General features: G+C 43.7%; 1 long non-coding RNA gene across 2 annotated transcripts; it reads left to right on the top strand.

Moving 5' to 3' along the window:
- Positions 1-311: 311 nt before the first annotated feature.
- Positions 312-10,773, top strand: LOC141570158 (uncharacterized). 2 transcript variants are annotated; one of them, XR_016020828.1, is made up of 3 exons: positions 317-577; positions 3,974-4,157; positions 8,709-10,773. It is a non-coding gene; the product is annotated as an uncharacterized LOC141570158 (long non-coding RNA). The 2 variants fall into 2 exon arrangements; XR_016020829.1 differs by lacking the exon at positions 3,974-4,157 and having other exon boundaries at positions 312-577.
- The last annotated feature ends 9,387 nt before the right edge of the window (positions 10,774-20,160 follow it).

Genomic DNA, 20,160 nt, shown 5'->3' with positions numbered 1-20,160 from the left:
ACTATATTCATACCACATAATTCACAAGTATTACTGTGTTTAGTTGTAATCACAAAATCTTTTAAATTACTTTATGGATGATTTATAGGAATTTCCAGGGACGTTTTGATTACACCTAGCTTTTGCCTTAGTTTTAACCTTGAGAAGGTTACCCTGTAGAATTTGGATGATCTCAGAGGGTCATTGTGAGTGAGCTGGCAAAGTAAGCGCTGTGAAGTAGAAGCACTAGACAAAAATAGCTGTTGCCCTGCTCCGTGTTCTCCTGGGATGGCTGAAGTCAAGAGACTTGATTACAACCCAGACCTCTTGACTCCCAAGCTTGAGCACTGATATCTACAGCACCATTTAACCCAACACAAACCTGTGGGGTCATTATTAGGTGCTCAGCAAGGAGCTCGCCACACAGAGCGGTGTAAGAGAAATAAAGGGATAGATCACTGATCACAAAGAGCTCAGAGAGTCACACAGACCCAACAGGTGCTCAGCTGGCCCCAAAGTATGGCAAATCTGGGTATCCTACTTGAACTTGGAGATAGCTGCTGGGGAGCATGAGATGGAGGGCCGCTCATATATACAGGTAGGTAGAGTTGATCCTTAGTCCTTGCCACTAAAGCTCATCTCTCTCTGTTCCAAACTCCCTGTTAACAGCTCTATTTCCCCTGATTCAAGCAGCCTGGTTTCCATCTTACTGCACTATTTCAAATGAGGAAAGGAAATATAATGTGATTTCTACCCCCCATATCCTACCCACCCCATGTCTTATATTCTCCAGGAAGGCCCTCCGGTCCCAGTAGAAGCATAGGAGGCATAAAACAATCCCATATTCAACTGTAAAGTGTTACAGTCATGAGAGAGGGGAATGTGGACTGGGATGAACTTGAGCTTGAGAAGCAGGCTAAGATTGTGTATCTATCTACAGATTTTTCCCGTTCCACATCCATTCAACCTTATTCTCATAATAGGATCTTGATATCCTTTGAGGAAGAACCCTACTCCCTGGCCTTGGGGGTGAGCAAGGGACACAGGCCTGGCCAATAATGGGAATCCCATGCCCTGGTTACAATGATTAGTTCATAGGTGAACATGTGTATGTCCCAAGACAGTCTAATCAGGCCCATTCCCAGGATTATTGGGTGAGAGGCAATCTCTTTCTGTAGAATAGGTGACCTGTTAGGCTATAAGCCTGGAGCTGCCGGGGTCAGCCCATCCGGTGCCTGCAATGATACTGAAGACACAGTGGAAGGAAACATAGTTGAGACACAGACAAATGGACTGACCCCAGGTTCTGGAAAACTTATTTGAACCCTGGACCCAGTTATACCTGACTTTGAAGTCAAATCATCCTGGATTTTAAGTTATATTACTTAATAAATGTAGTTTTTTCGCTTAAAGCAGTTGGTTTGGGCTTCTGCTAATTACAGTGGAAAGAGTCCTAACAAATTAGATAGTGGTTAAAAAAGGGATGGCAGTACAGCCATGGAAAAATGGCATGAGCAAAGGCCTAGAGGCAGAGATAGAGGCTTTCAGGTGTCTCGATCTTATTCATCAAGAGCCATAAAAGATAAGTAAAGTAGGAGGGGCATGTTATAAAAAATACGAAGTGACAGGAAGAGGCATTTGGACTTCCACTTGGACTTCTGAAAACCCAAATCCAGAGCTTAAAGTGGCAAAGTACACACCTGAGCCCAAAGTCATCTCATGAATTGACTGACACAGTTACTGATCTCCTCATTCAGGGAAATCCCTACGATGCTAGACACTGCACATCTGTGGTTAGTATTGTTCCTTTAAAGAATAATACAGATTCTTCCTTGGGCAAACCACATATTTTCATGCGCTGTGGTCAGGAGGGAGACCATGCTCATTCTGACAAGTTTCAGCCGACAGATGGCTCTGGGGCATGTCTTTCAGAGAAGTTGATTCATCTTCTCTGTCGACTGGCTGTGGGGGTTGCACACCTGTGTCCTAGGATGACTTCAGAGAGAGGAGACAAGAGACCACGCTGGGCTCCAGATGCCTCTGCAGACACTCCAACAGTGAAGGGGACACAAGTGCAGCCATGCCTGGTGGGCAGTCAGCAGTGGGATTGTTGATGTTCAGCTCCAGGGAACCCCCACTGGGGCCCCTTCCTCTGAATTCTGTCCCAACCCACGGCTTGGATCAGGGAAGACTGACTGACATCTGGGCTTGATTTGATCCTGACTTATCCACCTCTCAGCCGTCCACATGCTACATTCTTCAACTATTGCAGAATGCAAGCTGCTCCAAGGTGCCTTGATGGTGGAGCCCCAAACAGGGATGGAGGTGCAGCCCACATTTAATTTATAAGAATTCTGCTACAGGTATACCTCAGAGATACTGTGGATTCGGTTCCAGACCACCGCAATAAAGTGAGGCATAATTGCTTTTGCTGGTGGAGGGCCTTGCAATAAAACCACGCATGTCTGTATGCGTACTTGGTGAGAGAGAGAAAAAGAGCACAGTGTGAGTGACTTGACTTTCCATCCCACTCACAGGGTAGATGTTCTGTAGCGACTGAGAAGATGGTCCCCAGTATGTCTCAGTTCCTGTAGACCTTTCATGGCGTGAACATCTTGCCTTGCTGAGTATATTTGTCAAAATAAGAAGAGCTCACTGCTATAACAAACAATACCAAATCTAAGAGGTATAACACAGTAGAGGTGCTCCTTGTGACTGTCCTCTAAGTAATGATGCAAGGATCCAGCACCTTCCATCTGTGACATAGGAAATACCCTGGAAAGGGATGAAAGCTGCTGCCGGAGACTAGAGTGTACGATATTTATTAGGGAGTGTTCTTGGGATCAACATGTGTAGAAAAATGCCAAGATTGGACAGAGGGAGAAGGTGAGATGCAACACAGCCCAAGGAAGGTCTCCACCAGCCCAATGGAGAATTCCGGAGCTGGGTAGCCTCTCAGAGCTGTTCCGAGTTGGGGCAAGGTGGTTATGCTGTTAAACCTGTGTCCATTGGTCACTGGATATAGACGAGGACCGTTTTCCAGCAGAACTCCGATGGTGACAGCTGAGGAATTACGTTTGTCAGTGCAGGAGGGGAAACAGGGTGGCGCATCACAGCATCCCCATAAGAGGATTATTTTGAGCAGGGTCAACAAACTTTGGGGAAATATTTCAGTTTTTACAGGCCATCTGGTCTCTGTCACAGCTACTCTTCTCTGCTGCTGCAACATGAAAACAACTAGAGGCAATGTGTAAACATGAGTGTGGCTGTATTCCAATAAAACTTTATTTATAAAAGCAGGCAGTGGGCCAGATTGGCACAAGCCATAGTTTGCTGACATCCAGACTAAAGGACGACAAAAGTATTTCAGAGCCAACCTTAGAACTGATATAGACCACTCCTGTCCATATTCCATTGGCCAGAACTCAGTCACATGTCCCCAAATAATTGCAAGAGGCTAGGAAATGGAGTCTTTCTATGAGTTCCAGAAGAGAAGACATGGAATTTGTGAGGATACAGCCAGACTGCCACAAAGTGTTTCTTGTGTTGAAAGCCATTTTGTAAAACATGATATGGCCCTGAAATATATCATACATTTCTACATACCTATTACTTTATTTAGTAAATAAATTCCTGCATCTCCCTGGATCTTGATTACATCTTCTACAAGATCATCCGATGGTCCCCCAACATATAGGATTGGGATGAATAGACATTTCTATGCCTCTTGTAATTACAAATAAATAGAAAATGATAGTAATACTTGCCTGACAGGGATGTTGGGAGGATAAAGTTTATGTCAATAAAAATGTACTGAGGGCAGAAATATGCCAGGCAGTAGAGTAGATTCTGGGGAAGCAAACATGAACAAGATATACATTGGTTATCTACTTCCCCAGAGCTTAGTGATTTAAAGCAACAATTTTATTGCCTGTAGCTCTGTGGGGGTGGCCAGGTAGTTCTTCTGCTGGTTTCACTTGGTTCACTCACACAGCTGCAGTTACCTGGTGGCTGGGCTGTTGATTGTGCTCAGCTGGGACAGCTGGGAAGGCGGTGTTCCATGAGAACAAGCACAGCATGAAGCAATCCTCTGTTTGCATCATGATTGCTGACGTCCATTGGCCACAGCAAGTCACATGGCCAAGACCAGCATCAATGTGGAAAGGAATCGCACAAAGGTATGGATACCAGGAGGAAAAATTCATTGGGGCCATTATTGTAACAATTTACCACAAATATCTTATCTGCCCGTAAGAAAGCTACTATGAAACATCTATCTTGCCCCTACTGGATTTATCACTCTCTACAGTCGACCTTCACTGCTTTCTCCTGAGGAAGCATTCTGGTTAACTTGCAGAAAACTGTGTTAAGTCTGACTTTCCACCTAGAATATCAGGCATCACTACATCCATCTCACATCATTAGATCACTACTATTCAGATCCCATTGGCCAGAACCCAGTCACATAACCCCAATATAACTGCAAAGGAGACTGGGAAATGTAGTCTTCCTATAAGTCCCAGGGAGAACTGAGGAAAGACTCAGCTCTAACAGAGATGTTACTTCTGCCTCCATGGGGTCCCTCACACTCTGGTAAGCTTACAGTGGGATCCTCCTTTACCCTTTGACATAACTTGGCTGACCGTGTAGCCAGTGAGGGGAGAGGGTAGGATCTGTGGGGGTTGGATTGCTGCCCAGGCCTAGAGCAGGTATGTTCATGAACAACCAAACATTATACCACTGCCCCAAAGTCCTGGACATGAGCCCCTCAGATGGACACTGGGTGGTACAGCCTATATAGTGTGTCTCTACTTAACTTCTGGGAAGGCAATGCAGGGAGAGACCTGGCCCTACTCGTACTTCTGTTTTTGCAAGGTAGCATTTCATGAGTTGTTCAGCCTCATCACCAGGAGTCAACGAGGGGTGTCTCCTCTTACCACACAAAGGACAAGCCCTCTTGGGTCTTGGGGGTGATCCCTAGTTATCCAGTAAGTGTCGCACACGGGGTCTCTCCTCCTCTTGTACCCTACTTCTCTTGTCTTTCCTTGATCATACAGCCCTCTCTGTTTAAGCCCTTCTCTGTACAGTATCTCTGCTCTACTTTTTTCTAGACATGCCAACTTTCCTTAAAGAGTAGGTAAGGGATGAGGAGGAGATCTCTCACTGAGTGGTAGAATTGAAGGATATGAAGGAAGGCAAGGTCATGAAGAGAACACCAGGCTAATAAGACTCAGGGGGCAGATAGGAAAGACATTTAATTTGTAAAACCAACAAAATTTGGTGATGTGGGGCTCCCAACAATTTCTTTAACAGCCTACCCAAGGCCAGGCCCATAATTTGTAGGACCCAATGTAAAATAAAAATGTGGGAATCCTCTTCAAAATGCAGGAGGAAAAGTACCATTAAAGGTATTAAAATTAAGTGTTTCTTTCTTCCACAGTCTCTCGCAAATTTTTATGGTGCTTCCTATTTGCTATTTAATATTCTAAGTAAAGAAAAATTAAAATTTTTAATTATTGGCATGAATTCTAAAATTCGTCTTTATATTGTGTAATGTCAGTTTTAAATGCAAATACAAGAGCCTTTAATTCATATGCAGAATCACCAAAAGTGCACAATTCTTGTTTCATAGCTCTTAACGTGCCTATGTACTATTTTTACCAGAACAGTAGAAATGCTGCATAAAACTAACTCAATTGTTCTCATTTCTTATACAACACATTCTACCAAGAATGTTGAATAAAGAAGGAACAAAAGGAAAAGGAACTATGGGTTGTCCCATGTTTTTCTTTCCTTCTCTACCTTCATTTTCAGCTTCAGTTAGGATATGATAGGGTTCCTTGGTTATTTGTGTTTCTTAGAACACCATTGCCTTCTTTCTGTGTTCTAAGAAAGTTCTGTTTCAAATACAAGCATGGACTCCTGGGTTGTGGGTGCCTGCCCTTAGCCAATCATCGATGTAACACATTTCCTTTATACTCACTTTGAGTCTCACTAAACTCCTACGCATCCTGAGGCCACTGGAATTTGTACTCATAGGGCGTTACAAATGCTATATGTGAATGGGTTGGCACAGATTGGCAGACATACATATTAGGCATATTTCATCTGCTCATACACATGCTCCATTGTCCAATCAAACTTCTCTTACAAAACTCAAGTTCAAAGATCAAATTATCAAGAATTTCAGACGAGAATAGCAAAGCATTAAACCAAGCGCAAGACCATGAATCTGAAATAGCCATTTAGAATTTTCACAAGCATCTTCAGCTAAACTCATCTCAAATTGATGTACTGATCAAATAGTTTCCTCATCTTCTCTGCATCTCAGTAAATGGTTCCACTATCTACCCTCTTGCTGAAGTCACATACATGGTGGACCCCTCTCTCTCCCTCACCACCAGCTTCTCCCCCCTACCACATCCAATTCACTGCCAAATCTTGACTTTCACCTGCAAAATATTTCCCCCATCTGTCCACTTTTATTTATCTCCACTACTCCTTGTAAGCCACCATCACCTCTTGTCTAGTCAACTGTAATTGTCTCTGCATTGGTCTCCCTGCTTCCATTTTTCCCCCTTGTAATCCATTCTTCTTCATGTAGTTTTCAGAGTGATCAACCTAAAATGCAAAGATTTCATTCAACCCTTGGTACTGCAAGGGTTAATCGGCTCCTTCTGAGCTTTCGGATCTGAGCTCAAATGTCTGAGAGGCATTTCTGGGGCACCCAGTGTAAAGTGGGCCTGCCGCATTCCCACCCCACTTTTCTCTCTCAGAGAGCCTGTTGTTTTCCTTCACCACACTTATCACAACTTGAAATTATCTATTTGTGGGTATCTCTTGACCTAGTATACAAATTCGAAGAAGACAAAGACTCTATCTGTTTTGTTTGCCACTTTATAGACACAGCAACTAGCACAGAGCTTGGTCCTTATTGAGCACTCAGTACTATTTTTTAAGGAATAAATAAATGGATTCGTGAAGTCAAGGAGAGGAAGAGTCTAGGGTAACTCCCTGGTCTCTGGCTTAGATGACAGGGAGCTAGTGGTGGCACACAGAAGGAGGAACAATTATAAGGGGGAAATAACTTGGAAAGAGAACGAACTGAAATAGGTGAAATTATTTTATAAGCTACCGACATTATAAATGTGCAATGGTAAATAACAGAAACCAATTCTAGCTAGAGTAAGGTGATCATATCATCAAAACCAGTGCACTTTAAGAGTAAATGGGGCACAAGAAATAATTATGCCTGGATAACAGACATAAACCAGGACTGGCCAGCCAATAGGACATGTGGTCACCCTAGAAATAGATTATAAAGATATAAAGACACAGGGCTGTATCACAGGGCCCAAGAGCAAGAGTGCAAGGGGAGTTCAGATTATTCTGGAACTGATAAAAAAGCTCTTAGGAAAACAGGCAGTGTTTTCTTCTCTGTCTCTGTCTCTGTCTCTGTCTCTGTCTCTGTCTCTGTCTCTCTCTCTCTCTCTCTCTGTCTCTCTGTCTCTCTGTCTCTCTCTCTCTCTCTCTCTGTCTCTCTCTCTGTCTCTCTCTCTCTCTCTCTCTCTCTCTCTGTCTCTCTCTCTCTCTCTCTCTCTCTCTGTCTCTCTCTCTCTCTCTCTGTCTCTCTCTCTCTCTCCATCATTTGCCAATTCCAAATTCCCAGGAAAAGGCTCTAATTGGCCCAGCTTTTGTCAAGTGCCATCCCCCTAGTTCACTCTACTGGGACCACATGGCTTCCAGGTAGTACATGAAGCTGAGCAGATTCTCTAAAAGAACTCAACCCCCAAATATAAATAACATTAAGGAGTCTAACACTGCTGGCACGGCATGGTGATACATCAAATAAATGGAAGAGTCAAATGGTTTTCAACAGCTCCAAGCAGGGAAAGACGGTTGGAGGAGACTTCCTGGAAGAGATGATCCTTGAGAGATTGGCAGACTTTACATGGAAACAGAGGAACTGGAAAATGTATTTCAGGAGAAGGGAACAGCATGAACAAAGGCCAGGAAGCAGGATAGATAAAGTGAAATTGGTCATTCCCATTTGTATTTTGGTATTCCCCCACTAAGCCTCATGGCTCCTTACTGTGAAGTGACTCTTGGTAATAATCTGCTTGAGGATTTGAAACCTTCCTCCCTGTCATCTTTCTGCTCCATGTGGGTGGGCCAACAGCAGTGAACACCTGGCCATACTGGCATCATCTACAGGGGCCAGGTGTAGGACTGACTAACAAGTGAAGCCATTTTAGGAGAAGCAGTTGAGACTATTTATAAAGATTTCTATACTACAGCAGAGTTTTATCAATCATGCATTAGTAAGTCAACAAGTACTTTTTTGTTTCAGTGATAGAAATACAGTCGAATAGAACATATCAGAATTCATTGCAGAAATAAGGGTAAATATTGCTTTGTGAAACTTCTGTTTCAGTCACATTTACATGAGGTACTGGGTCATGGTCAAAAATATTTAAGGATATTGCCTGAGTCCAACGCTCCTTTTATTAACTTTTACTCCCAAGGAAACAGCTTTATGGGAGAGAGTAAACTGGAGTTTAGTGGTGTTAACTGGATGTTTTCCTAAAATTTGAAATGTGACAGAATTTCTAGCTTTTGGTTTTTGTGTTTTAAAGAGGTGCCAGAAATGTGTGTCATGCTCAACTATTAAGTACACCTCTTACTGCCCTCTCCTTCAGCATTCTTATCCCCCTTCTGTATGTGAATAGGTCCATCAATGTGGAGAAGACAAAACAGAAACAGCACAGGCCGATATGCAACACTGATGCAAGGAATGGACAAGCATTGACTGCTCCTCACCCTCCATGTGGATTCTTCTGATGGTCTGTTCTTGGAAAAGTCTTAACAGTGACAGATCATGACCCTGGAACTATCTCCCTAAGATAGAAAATGACCAGCCCTCCCTCCCATCCATGAAGCGTCAACCCATAGCCTCATCAGGTTGTTCAGGGAGAGCCAGCCCCTGATCGGCGAGCTAAGCAAATTCCCAGGTTCCAGCTACTAGGTCAAGATCCTACGAGCCAACAGATCCTACCCTACTCTTCCCTCCATGGAAAATTGCAGCGTTTGGGTCACTGCAGAGGCCACTGAACGAATGCCCAGTTGGCCCATGCACCATGCCTTGATCATTTCACTGTGGGAGGTCAGTTTTCTTTTTCCCTAAGAATCCAACACTGAATTTCCCAGTCCCTCTTTTCCCATTATATAACCCAGCTGTTTCCTGAAGGCGCCTGCTGGGAGGAGTGCACTGGGCTGGGAGACCTGGCTCTAAGACCAGTCTCCAGCACTCTCCAGCCACAGCTTAGTTACAAATCCTCCATTACAGAGTCCTCTTGGAGCTCTGTTTCTTCATCTGCAAAAGGGGAGCACCCTTCCTTGCCTTCCCACAGGGCTGTGGACAGGATCAGGTAGCAGGATTGCCTCTTCCCTTCTGGAAGCATAAGGTGGTGGTCCTATTAGGAGCCTCAGCTCCTGGCTGCAATCTGGTGGGAGTCTGAGGGGTGGGGATGTGGGAGCGGCCGGAGTTGATGCTCAGACAAAATGCTGACCCAGTGATACCTTCATTGTACTTGGCCCATGGCCCACCCAGAAACTTTCCCAGAAATCTTGCTGCTGCCGCACCTTAAAACCACCCAGCAAGAAAACGGGGGAAACTATGTCTCTCAATGAAGCCCTCAGGTCCTCCCTCTGAAACTGGAGCTTCGGAGAGGGCAGCGAGTGAGCGGTGACTCAGTGTTTAGTCTGTGGCATTTCATGTGCATACGACAACTCAGGAGCCTCTTGCTCAGCTTCCAACACTGTTCGAAGGAGTCTGTCTGAGAATGAAGCACGTTCAAAGGGCAGCTGAGCCCAGGACCGCTGAGGCTGACGTGGGACGCTGCTGGTCCAGAGTGAGTTAGGATGGAAAGGTTTAAAAGGCTGCGCTGAGCATGTGAATTGGGGTCAGGCATGGGATGGGATGGGGTCAACCAGGATGGCCATCCAGGCAGAGGCTTCTGGAGCCAACTTGAGGCAGTTTGGCAATCAGAGAGCTTCCTAACGGATCCCTGGAAGGGAATGTAAACAGCGCATGGTATCCTCAGGGCCCCGTGCGTGACTAACGCTGAAGAGGGAAGAACTGCTGGCCCACCTCAGGTTTCTGGTCAGACCCCCCAACTCGAGCCCTGGAAGCATCCAGGGATGATACCCCCACATCTCAGCCACTCCAGAAGTGGAAAATATAACACGAGAAACATCTGCTTCTCTTCATGGGAGTAAAATGGCCTTGGTGTGTGCTTCTCTGTTTCCTCCTCATGCCTCCCCTCTTCAATCTCTCTTTCTTCCCGACTTTTACAAACAGAAAATGTGATACCAGGGCTTGGCTTGTGAAGCAAATCCCAGAGATATCTGGGCTGGTTGGATGTGTGGTTCATTTTCTACCATGAAGGCCAGTCTGCAAGGGGGAGACATGTCCCTCAAGAAAGGGAGGGGAGAAACAGGAAACAGAGAGCATGTCAGAGGTGTGAATGGAATCCAGAGAATGAGGGTCAAGCTAGACTCACACCTGGAGATGTCGCCACCTTCTCAGCCCATGTGCTTAGTGAGAGCTGTGAGCTGTGGAAGCTTCATTTGTCCCTTCCTTACAGCTGAAACCTCCTCAGCCCCAGGCCATGCCTTCCACCTGCACCTTATTTCATCCAAAGCTTACTGCCAGGACTCAGCAAGTCATAAATAATGGTAAAATAAAGAATATCTAGTGGATGTTAAATTGTTCAATAAATCAGTCTAGCCAGACATCTTCCTGCTTTCACTGAAGGGATCAGTCACAGCGAAAGTCACTGTCCCCTGTTGGCTGCGAGCCACTCAAGATGTGTGTTTTGACCACTATTCAGATCAAATTTGAGCACCCATAATTATTTTCTTCTAACGTTGTGGCAGAATCTAGCTACTCTCTCAAGTCTTGCCTTTTACCTCCCAGCCTCTCATTTCCTAGTCATGTCAGCCCACACACTTCATAGGAGACCAGAGATACTTATGCTGATGACTGGAACCTTCTGAGGAGTGTCCTGTTGGTTCAGAGATGAACATGTGACAAGAAAGCAGTGACTTGAACAAAGTGGTCTGTTGCTTACTGCTCTGGAAAGGGAGGAGATGCATCCAGAAATAAAATCATCTTTGTGTCATAACAAGAGAGAAGACGCTGAATCCTCTCTCTTCATAACACAAAATTGTATCACTGCCTGACATTCTAGCATATGTTCTTTATGGATCTTCTGGCTCCTCCACTAGAAAATAAGTTCCTTGAGGGCAGAGACCTTGCCTTGTAGGGTTGCCTGCTCACCACTGTATCCACAGTGCCCAGGACAGTGCCTGGCCCAGGACATAGCAGTGTTCGGTGGATATTGATTCAATGAATGGATGGCCGAATGAATCTCTCTGATGATTGGATCATGAATGCCGAGTGAAATGTCTAGCATACGAATGCAATGGGCACAGATATGCATGCATATCCACACACAGGGGAGAGGGAGGGTTTCTGAGTGACGATGCTAATGATAATATTAATGTTGATAATGATGGCTGACAGTCATGCTTTTCTATGACCGGGATTGTGCTAAGCATTTATGAGCGTTGTCTCAGTCAATACTTGCAATGTCTTGCCCTGTTTTAAAGATGACAGAACTTTAGAGAGATTAGATGTCTTTGCAAAGTCAAAACTAAGTTAAGAACAGAACCAGTCTTGAAGTCAGATCTATCTGCCTATAAAGTCCATGCTTTTTAACTATGATACTTCCTCAGTCACTGTTTCATTCAGGCATTCATTTTGTTCAGCAAAATATTATTATGTTATTATTATTATTTGACTTCTCCTGAGTGCCTGATTTTTACCACTCAATTAGAACTTCCTAGAGTCAGGGACTGTATCTTATTCCTTATTGTATCCAAGCAGAAGCTGGTGCTATCACCTGCACAGAGCAGACACACCATACACGTCTGTCCAATTAATTAATTAATGTAACCATAGAGTACATAACAAAAGATAACTCAACTATAGAAGATATTCAAAGATAGAAGGCAGAGGTGTCAAAATGTTTCTACCTGGCTGGAAACCTCTCCTTGGTACAGTCAAATTTTATTCCTCTTTATATTTTCAATTGTTCACAAGTTCTTGGCATCATCCTTGTTGTGTGAATTAAGAAAAACTGGTTTATAACTGGGGGTCTCACAGAGTGGTAGAATTAAACAGTCTTGAGGGATATTTTATCAAGACTTTTGAAAGTTTTGATAGATAAGCACCTAGTATGATGCTTAGCATACCGAAAACACTCAAAAATTTTCGAATAAATCAGTGGTGGTTTCATAGTAACTGGTACAATATCTGATACAAAGTGAATATTCAATAGCTGATCACTAACTTGTATGATTAAATGATTTGGCCACGCCCAATGAAAATTGGTTCCATTTATCTAGCCAGGCACTATTTTGCATTTAGTATCTCACTTAATCCTCATAGCATCTCTATAGAGCAGGAATTATTACCTGCATTTTACAGATATAAAAACTGAGGCTCAGAAAGTTTAAGTACTTTTCCTAAGATTCCACAGATATAAGGGCTATAACTCCAAAGTTATAGCCACGAAGCTTGGTCCTGTCAGCTCCTTGTAGGGGAGGCACTATAGCCTGACAACCTGATGGTCCTGGGACATCGCTAAGCTTCACGAGCCAGGAGAGAAGTTCAGGTACATGGCAGTGCCTTAAGATGGTGCTTGGGCTTCTGACTTCCTCTACGGCCCACAGCCAGAATCCCCCATGTTCTCCCTCCTTTCCAGTAACAACTTCAAGTCTCAGGTAAGAACACAAAAGATTTGAGGGCTCTTGGTCCACATATGTTATCCGACATCAAAGTTCTTTGCTGTCATTATGTCATTGAGGTCTCTTGAAAACACGTGACATAGATACTGGATTTTATTACCATTTATGGAAGAAGACACTTAGGCTAAGGGAGGTTGAGTTACTTGTCCAAGTTCACACAGCTGGTGAGTGGCAAAGCTGGGATTTGAACTCGGGTCACCTGGCTTCCCAAGCCCTTTACTATCATGACTACCTTACAACTTATAGTGTCCAGAAGCTGCCAGTTAAGATATTAATATTGATATAATAATTATAATCACGGAAACCATGTAGTGGGTGCTCCCTGTTTGCCAGGCATTGTTTGAAGAGTTTATTCCCCTTATTTGATGCTTCTGCCAGGGCTACGGGTGAGTACTATTAGCCACATTTTAGTGGCAAGAAAACTGAGGCTAACGCAAAGAAGTGGTAGAGCTGGTATTTGGACACAGGCCTGGCTAATTCCTGCCCTTGGATACTCCACTCCCTTCTGAGCTCCGTGTCCTTGACAATCAAACTTTCTGGTGTTTCCGTGTTGGCTTTGCTTTCGTCTTTGAGGTTGAACTACATACTGCTTCCACTCGATATGTCTTACGCTATATACTTCTTGGGAACTACGATCAGGAAGATTATGGAGAAATACAAACAAATGAATGTTGATGCCTCTACCCTCTGCCTTCTACTGGACCAGTGAGGGGTAGCCCTGGTTTTCTGCCCTTTTCTATAAAATCATCAGGGTTACGCTTTCACAAGGACTGTAAAATGGAGGGACGTTGGAAGGATGTTCCTGCTCCACTTACAATACATTTGGTTTTTAAAAAGTGTAAGACAAGGCATATTCTCATTAACAAGCAGAATGGCTTCCTCAAGTAAAATCTGTTTGAAAGCATCCCTTTAACCAACAGCTAAGCGATAGAAAGAGAAGTAAACATATGTGCAGACTAAGAAGCACAGATGCTAAAGGGAATTTCTTTTGTCATAGGTTTAAACCCCTTCAAATTTTGTTGCAAATGCTACAGAAACTTGTCAGAAAACGAATACTTCACAAACGGCTCTAGGTATTTTCTAGAAATAAGCATGTTATGTTGTTAACATTGAAATCAACATTGGCAGAATGTCTTACACATTAATTAAGCTGGCAAATGCTTCTGAGTATAATTTATGCAATCAAGGAATGATAATAATAACCCCTAACAGCTGTATGAATTTATGGTTTATGATACTTTTTCACATATACTGTATTGCTTTGTCCTCACCACCACCCATTGAGATCCAAAGGATTTCCATTTAGTACAAGAAAACTAAGGTTCAGATTCTAGGTTTCCTGAATTCAAATCCATTGTTCATTTGTTTTTTCTGTTATTCTTAAATGTAGTAGTAGTAATAGTAGTAGTTGTTGTAACATAGAACTTTAAGGGAATGGCCCAGAAAAGCAAATATATTCCCTACCTTCACAATTCTGCCTTGACCTTGCTTGTGCATTGGCTTCTTGCATTTTACAAAGAATAATGAAAAATGAGTGAAATGGGTGCAATTCCTCCCTTCTGGATGATTACATTTAGATAAGGCAATGGTGCTGCCCAGCTAAAGAGTCTGCATTTATTCATTCATCAAATATAAGGACCTAGCGAGCTGGTGCCTAAGGAGCCTTTGTGTAAATTAGAAAAAGGTGCCTCTGAGCTGATGTGGCCACCACCATTGCAAATGACCAGCACAGCACTGGCCAATTTGAGCTCCGATTTGTCCCCCAGGCCAGATACTTTTGTCCAGTACAAAAATTGTACCACCAGAGGCAAAGGCACTCCAGAGGAGAAGACATATGTAAATGGATCATTATGGCAATGTAATAAATATTATAAAAGAGAGTTGAGAAAGGTACTGCATGAGGATAAACTAGTTCTGGTCAAAATTTTATTTTCAATACCACAGCTGATGTTGAGCAAGCCCAACGAATGATGTCCCTTTTCCCTGCCTCTGAACCAATTGAGAGAGAATTTAGAAAAAGCGGATATTAGAGAACGTCTAATTTGCTAGACTTTACATCTGTGGGCAAGTGGACTTCTTGATACTAAATCCCAGAATCAGACCAATTTACCCACCGGGTCAGTTGCAAGCAGTGATGGATTTTCACTGTCTACAACCCACCTGGAGGACACTGGGACCTGCCATGTCAAACTCAGTAGTTGAAAAGGCCAAGCAGAATGGGTGCTTCCTGGATTATATACCAGAGAAAGAGGAAAGAGAGGATTGAAACACCCACTCCCAATTCCTTACCCCAAATTCACCAGTCAAAAGTTAGAAAGGCCAGGAGCTAAAGCACAGCTTCTCCTACATGGAAAGAAACATCAGAAATGTGGAAGAATTTCTGCTCTACTTTACCCCACATTTAACAAATAGTATGATGTCATCCACTTCTAGTCCTAGCTCTAGACCACGAGCAGCGACCACATCTGCTCTGCTCTCCATTTTTTCCCTCCAGCTCTCATCACAGTACTCGGTGCATAGTAGGCACGCAATAAATATTTGTTTTAAAAAAATGATTAAACGTTGACTGAAAAGATCAGAAAAGGCTTCCAAAAAGAAAATAACATTTGAATTAAGCCTTAAAGAATCAACAGCCAAGAAAAAGCAGACCAAAGCCACACCCAGAATGAGACCTCAAAAATTCCAAAGGGCTCCATTGGAGAAGCAGAGGTTAAATAACTAAACAGCCTATTTCACTTTCAGTTTTCCTTTCAGGGGACATGAATCATTTGTGAGATTTGTAAATTTTAAGAGAAGCAGAAACCCCCAAGCATCCATTGGGTAAGTAAGGACAGGGTCTGTCACCTTGTGGCTGCCATCATTGCCACCCAGGATCACAATCTTGGGGTATCAACTGAGGGCAGGCTGCAGGAACGTCTGTGATCCTTGTTACAGACAGGAAGAAGCCCACATTCCTATCTCTGCATTCCCCAGGGAGCCCTGCTCCACCCACCCTCCCTTCCTCCCACCCCTACCCCTCCCTACATACACATGTGGGACACCCAGCCCCACTCCTGCCCAACACAGAGCAGCTAAGTTCTCATGATTGCAATGATGGTATGAGGTCTGTTTATTTGGGGTTAAGAAGTAAATGTTTATAACTCAGAAAGTCAATGAATGGTTTCCTAGTAACTGCTTGTATAACTATTATGAAATAATATTCATAGTCTCTCTCTCTCTCTCTCGCTCGCTCGCTCGCTCGCTCTCTCTCTGTTTCTCTCTCTCTTTTTCTCTCCCTGACCACCAAGGATTCATTCTCTGTCTTAAGTCTTTAAGTAACAGACTACATTGAGGGTCTGATACAAACTGGGAACCTCTCCCTAGGAAAATACATGTAAACACATACAGGTTCGCTCACAATTCTGTATATACAATTCAAGGCGTTCATAGACCCCTGAAACTCACCCATGGAACCCGTGACTAATCCTCGTGTCCTACACACAGGTAACATCTCATTAGTTTGATATCTCTGTTGTCCAGGCAAGAAAAAAACAAATGGCCATGGGGTGGACCCGGCTTCCTTCAAACTATCACCTCTACCCCTCCCAATGTTACACATTCTAATCCCAAAGCCTCAGCGCTCCTAGCCAGCAGGGCCTGATCTGGCTGCTTCTGTCAGCATTCGTCCAGCTGGCCAATGCTTAGGGAATGCAAACACACTGTGCGACAGCCTGAGAAAAATGCCGTTAAGATAAGGCAACTCGAAAGCCTTCCAAAGCCCAGTGCAAATGGCATTGGTGGTCTCCCCGCCAGGCTTCCTTCCCCAGGCACAGCCACCACTGGGCGTCGAGCATCAGGCAAGGCCCAAGAGCCCCAGCCAAGTGTGGATGCTGAACTGCCCTCTTCTCCCTCGCCTCTTAACACAGCCCAAGGTTGACTTCATTACTTCGTGAGGCCCAGGGGCCTCATAAATGTCAACTGGACTCGGGATAGCATTAGGTCCCTGATCACTTCAATGTCATCAAGTTGAAATGTCTCCTTGATCCAGTCCTTTATAAAGTAAGAAACACATGGAAGGAAGGAAGATATTAACAATCACCATGGAGTGCTTATTACGTGCCAGGCACTGGGTCAGATTCTTGCCCTATCCATCTTTCTGTCGTCCTCATAGACAACCTTTTAAACTATCACTTCAAGGAATCAGAGTAACCTGGGGAAGCCCACCTCTACCCCATATCAGCTGTGTGACTTTCAAAAAATTGTTTAACTTCTCTGTGCCTCCGTTTCTTCATCTGTAAAAGGGGAACAAAATATTTAAAAATATCTCTGTTATAGGTTGTCATGAAGATTAAATGAGCCACCACATATAAGATATTTGGAACAATCTCTGGCCATAGTAAGTGCCCAATAAATGTAAGCCATTACCTCTCTTCCCACCCTACAGATGGGGAAACTGAAACTCAGAGAGCTGAAGTGACTCTCTTAAGCTCACAGTCCTAAAATGCATCTCTAGGGAGCAATCCAAAGGCCTGGGAGCACAACCAGTCTGTGATGTTTCCAGTCTTTCTTGAGTGCCAAACCCTTTGAAACAATCACCTTTTTAAAAGCAGTCTTTATGACACTGCATCACTCCTCTGCTATTCCTGCCAAAATTGCAAACTTGCATCTTACTATAATGCTTAAGATCTTTACTATAAAGGAAACATCAGATAAACCCAAAGTGAGAACCGTTCTAAAAACATTTTTTAAAAAAATTACTGTCCCACATTTTTGAAAAATGTCAAGGTCACAAAAGCAAAGCCTGAGGACAGTTTCATATTGAAGGCAACTAAAGAGACTTAATTAAATTCAACACACGATGCGGGATTGGATCCAGAACCAGGAAAATGTTTTGTTTTGTTTTGTTCTTTTACTATAAAAGATATTATTAAGTCAATTGGCAAAATTTGAATAATGTCTGTGAGTTAGAAATACAATTATATCAATGTAAATTTCCTGCTTTTGATCATGGTAAAAGAATGTCCATGTTCTTGGGGAAATACACATTGAAGTATTTAGAGGTGAAGGGACATCATATCTGCAACTTCCCCTCAAGTAGTTCAGAAAAAGTGATGATAATATGCAGACAGAGACAGAGAATGAAAAAATAAATGTGGTGTAATGTTCACTTCGGGGAAATCTAAGTGAGGAATATTCAGGAATTCTTTGACTGTTTTTGCAACTTCTCTATGGATCTGGAATTACTTCAGAATAAAAATGCTTTGAAGAAAGAAACACAAAGAATCAATGTCTTTCACTTTCAATGACTGCGCCTGAGCATATGAGGTGTAGAGAAGAATTTCTTACAGTCTCACCTCTAGCCACAGCTTCATTTCAGAGAAGGCCTCCCTGTTGATGTTAGCCCAGTAGATTTGCTTTTCCAAGAGATAAAATACTCCTAAAACATCCAATGGGCCCTTTTACATAAAAAGAGAGACATTTTAAAATTAGAAGACGTCGTTCTCTCTTGTCCAAAGTTCATAGCAATTCCTCACCCCTTTTCCCATTCCTAAAAATTGTCCATGGTTACACTCATCCTTTGACACCCACTCACAAAACCCTTTTTTGTCTGCCAGATTTTCACAGGCTCCTAAAGAATGTGGTGAATATGCAGTTGCTAAATGTGGTTCATTTGCACAAAATTCCTCAACCCCTTTTTCCATCCCCTCTTTCATCATCCATGCCCTTTTCTCCAATAGGTCACTTAAAACAGAATCAGAGAGTGAGGGGAAGACAGGCAAGGCCTGGAGGGGAGGCTGCAGTTCATTCAGTCAACAAGCATTCATTTAGTGAGCACCTACTATGTGCTGCCAACTGGGCCAGGGACCCAGTAGGAAAAAAGGCAAGCCTGATCTGTCCTACAGAGCCTGCTCTGGAGAAGTGAAATGGGAGCTGCTAACCAAAACTTGGAGAGTGTTACAGAAGGGTGTTGGGAGGTGGGGGGCCATGGAGAAGGGGAGCCAACATACGCTGCCCAGGTCAAGGGCAATCTTACACCTGAAGGGTGACCACATGTTAGTTAGATCAGAGGGAGTTGTGTGGGGAGAGGAAAAAGAATGCTTTTCACTTATAAAAATAAACACCCATACTTTCTTAAAGCATTTTATTGGAACACCTCCACACCCACGCATGTCCATATTGTCTGTGGCTGCTTTTGTGCTACAAAGTTTGAGTTGAGTAGTTGCAACAGAGACGCTATGGCCCGCAGAACCTACAATGCTTACCACTATCTATTCTCTTTACAGAAAAAGTTAGCAAATGCTGCCCTACATACACACCTTGACGAGCCCTTAGCTTTTCTTATTACTATTAGTTATTAACTAACAGTCACATTTTTCAGATAATAAAAATCCAGCCGAGTCTAATACCAAAGCCTCATTTTCTTACCCGCATTAAAGCTTCTCACTCATACCCTGGCCCCTCCCACCACTCTGTTCAAGCCCCGCCCCCAACACACACCCGCTAGGAAGCCTCCAATGAGGAGGGCTCCAGCCCCTCTCTCACTTGCTGATGTTTTCTGGTCCTTCCAGGCTAAGGTTGGAGTAGGAATAAAGGGAAAATCCAATTGGGTTGGTGCTGGCATTGTGGCAGATGGAGGCACTTTTGTGATTGTAAGAGACTCTCTCCTTGGGGACTTCCCACTGTGCCATTCTCTGACAAAGGTGGTCACCACCTCCTTCTCCATACACCCCACACAGCCCTCACCTTGCCTCACAGTTCCATGAAGAAGGGTGAGTCTTTCCATGGTGAGCCAGCATTAGCTTTCCCACCCCTTCCCTGCACTGGAGCCCTCACCCTTTGCTGTTTTGTCACATGCCACTCAAGCCAGCTTCTCACTTTTAAACTTCTCCAGGCCAGAGTCCCAAAACACCCAGCCATCCCAGTGTTCTCCCAAACGCTCTAGTTACGTTCAGTTCCAACCCAGTGGAGTCCCGGAGCCCATAAGTTTACACAGCTCAGCCAGCGTGAGGGTGGTGGAGACATATATGTCTCCCTCCTGATGGGCTTTCCTGTTCTCTGTGAAAAATTGTCTTCAAGTCCCTTTGGCTGAAGATGGGAAGGGGAACTCCTGGTCTCTGACAACTTTCTGCACAGAAATCCTCCTTCCCCCTCTTTTCTTCCTCTGTCTCACCTTCTCTTAAACATTAGCTGAGTAAGTGAAGCTACAGGTCACAGAACTGGTCTGGGACGAGCCTCACATGAATTGTCTAGCACCGTGGTTTGCATCCAGGGGTAATTTTGTGCCGTCCCCCTTCCAAGCCATTTGATAATGTATGGGAACATTTTTCG

The sequence above is a fragment of the Rhinolophus sinicus genome, chromosome 1, assembly GCF_057876585.1.
Source record: "Rhinolophus sinicus isolate RSI-liver-muscle chromosome 1, RSI-T2T, whole genome shotgun sequence".
NCBI lineage: Eukaryota > Metazoa > Chordata > Mammalia > Chiroptera > Rhinolophidae > Rhinolophus > Rhinolophus sinicus.
Note: the sequence above shows the minus strand (reverse complement) of the source record. Positions and strands in the feature narration are given on the sequence as shown.